General features: G+C 34.2%; 1 non-coding gene across 1 annotated transcript; it reads right to left on the bottom strand.

The window, feature by feature from the left end:
• Window positions 1–973: 973 nt before the first annotated feature.
• LOC112822928 (U6 spliceosomal RNA) lies at window positions 974–1,080 on the bottom strand. The gene has a single exon (XR_003207895.1). It is a non-coding gene; the product is annotated as a U6 spliceosomal RNA (small nuclear RNA).
• Between the last annotated feature and the right edge of the window lie 2,114 nt (window positions 1,081–3,194).

Here is a 3,194-nt window from a genome sequence, read left to right as displayed (position 1 = left end):
CCCACTAACTCCATACCCCTTCCTCCATTCAGATCACCCTGCACAATTTCTCTATAGCCCTGGAGCAAAGCAGTGCCTTTCCACTGTGATTCTCAAGTTAGGAATGTGTTTTGAAGTGCATAAGAGTTATCTTGTTGTTTAATTGTGAAGTTGACGAAGTAAGGTTTTCCTGTCATGAAAAAGCCTGTGTAATATCAAGTGCTTACCTGTCTTCTCAAATATCTATGCCACCCAATTTATTTAACCATTCTTTGGCTTTTGAACTAGATTTCTACCATCACATATCTCCAGTCCTGATGACACAAAAAAACACAAGGAAGTCAAAGATATAGCAGGGAAGACTGAGCTTTCAGAAGTACAGGCAATCCTAGGAGACCCTTACTTTGATGTCTTGACAATCTGTCTTCCGAAGAGAGAAAAATTAAGTAGAAGAGGGAAAGAAAGAACAAAAAAAATTAAGGAAGTAAAAAAGGAGAGGAACTTAATGGGCTTCATAATGGTAGTCTATAAGTAATGCTTCATGAAATAATAAGTAGTTTTTCTAAATGTATTTCATCATTCCTTAAATCAATAATAAAAATCTTTTTATTATGTCCAAGTCCAACTTAGTACACTTCTGTTCAACTTAAAGTATGTAGTGGTTAGCTGTAGCATGAGAATAATTTAAGAGGAGAATGATATTTGAAAAAATTTAAAAGACAAATCTAAATCTTATTGTATTCTTTTGAAGATCCCAAGGATGTTCAATCAAGATGGTTTACTAACAGAATAATAGAATGACAAACTTTTCATCAGTAAAAATTTCTAAGTTACATATTATATCATTATTGATTAAGTTGTAATCAAACCTGTCATTATTTGAAAATAATTTCCTATGGTCTGTACATTTCATAAATCCTTTATATGATTTTTCAAGACCAAGGCTAGTTGTTTTTAGCTTGTGTTGCTCATGATTTTCAGTGAACTTTTTTTTTAAAATATAGAATGCTTCAAGAATTTGTGTGTTATCCTTGTGAAGGGACCATTCTAATCTTTTCTATATCATTCCTATTTTAGTATATGTGCTGCTGAAGTGAGCAGTTTTGATGATAATATTCAACGCTTAAATTGAAAGTCAGATGACTTTTTCAATGCACATGAATATGAGTCGAAATAAAATGATATGGGACACTTGGGTGGCTCATTCGGTTGAGAATCTGCCTTCAGCTCAGGTCATGATCCCAGAACCCTGGAATCAAGCTCCGCATTGGGCTCCCTACTCAGTGGAGAGCCTGCTTCTCTCTCTCCTTCTGCTGCTCCCCCTGCTTATGTTCGCTCTCTGTCTCTGTCAAATAAATAAATAAAATCTTTTAAAAAAAGAAAATTATATGGGGATATAAAGGTTTAATGATGATGACTACTGGCTTATAAAAATTCATACTACATTTTGTGTAACTATTTTCTAGCTAGAAGCTTAAGAATTTGAGTACTTACACAGTGGGAGAGTACAAATGAACACCTATGCAGATGTCTACTATAACAACAGAACAACCAATATGCTATATGATAGTAAAAAAGGAAAGTAAAGCACTGATTGTAAGTGGTGCTTGATTTTATTAAGCCAAGAGAGCACTATTACTGAAAGTCTGTATCTGACTAAGGCAAACTGTTTTTTTGTAATCATGTTCATGAGCTGTCTTGTGGCTACCAGTCAAGACCTGCCATTCACCTAAAGGATGTAGAAGCCTTGAAAATGTTAGTTAGGTTATAGCCTGATCCACACTGAAGAAACTTTAAAAGTCTCCACCGTTTTCTCAGAAATGCTCTCACATGTTCACAAGAACAACCATGGAACTGTGACAATGTCAAAAGTCAACCTGGTACCCAAACTCCTTTGAAATCTTCAACTGTGTCATTGCATATATCTAAATGAAAATCTAATGATTATCTCATTGAAAATATTTCTAAAATATCAAAAAAATGAACTTGCCCTTCCATCATAGAAATCTGTTTCCTGAAGGTATATGTTCTTTTAGCTGAAAACACAATGTAATATTTGTCTTATATTTAGGTAAGGTAAGTCCTATTTGTGATATTTGTGATAAGGACCATGTGTAGCTGTGATGCTTCATCGTCCTATACAACTAAAATTCTTCAAATTGAAATTAATTACTGGACTTTAGTTCTTGCATATGCATCAGTCTTGGGAGAGGTAACACATTAGACTGCTTTTGCCATCATTTTTTAGTGTGAATAAGTTTATCAGATCTTTCTTCACCAGTGATTTAGACAGGGCCTCCAGGAAGACGGGTTTAGAGAAAGCATAACTACTTTAGAAAAGTATAAAACAGACTAGGAGGGGAATGCTAAAGTTTCCAATACAAAGAATAATACAAACTTCTGCCTATAATTTCCTTTCATTTTGGTAATCTATAGCAACATCCTTAGTAAGAAAGCAATGACAGAACCAGCTGTTGACAGATTATTTTTCTATAATCCATATTAAGTAAACACAACATGCTGACACAATATGTCTTCTACTTTGGGATGTGGGGAAAATTTTAAAATGTCAGTAAATGACTTGTTGAAAAGGGAGAAAATTCAGATACATAATTTCTCTTTTCTTCCCTTTGCTGGATTGACTTTCCAGGTAAGTGCTTTGGAAATGACTAAGAAATAAGTGGTATCATTACAAAAGAAAAAAGAACAGCTGAGAAATAGCAATTGCCTTTTTGTTTCTAGGAACAATTACACAGAGTCTTAATCAGGTCATTGGTGAATTTTTTTAATTAAAGTATTCTTAAGCTTATGGAATTTCTAGGTCATATTAGAATATGCAAAATTTGTGTTTATACTTAGTTTGGCCATATGCAACCTTTTTAAAAGAGTAGTTGATACTCATTCTCTAAAATTTCCTACCTCCTATTCTTTATAATATGCTGTGTTCTGACTTCTTTCCTCATCACTCCACTGAAACTGCTCTTAGTAATGACATTGTTGACTTCTGACCTGACAAATTCAACAGATCCTTTCCAGTATTCCCTTTGTTCCATTTGATGCTGTTCATTCATCCCTTCTTGATAGTTCTTCTTGTCAGTTCTGTGATTTCTATTTGTCCCATTTTCTCTTAGTGTTCTCACCACCTAAAAGTCTAAATCTCAGTCTCCTTCGTGGCTTCCTCTTCCTCCGTATACTCATTATACACAGGTGTACCT

The sequence above is a fragment of the Callorhinus ursinus genome, unplaced genomic scaffold, assembly GCF_003265705.2.
Source record: "Callorhinus ursinus isolate GAN/ISIS: 27379988/994484 unplaced genomic scaffold, GSC_fseal_2.0 scaffold8, whole genome shotgun sequence".
In the NCBI taxonomy this organism is placed as follows: domain Eukaryota; kingdom Metazoa; phylum Chordata; class Mammalia; order Carnivora; family Otariidae; genus Callorhinus; species Callorhinus ursinus.
The sequence above is the reverse complement of the archived record's forward strand: the minus strand, read 5'-3'. Positions and strand labels throughout refer to the sequence as shown.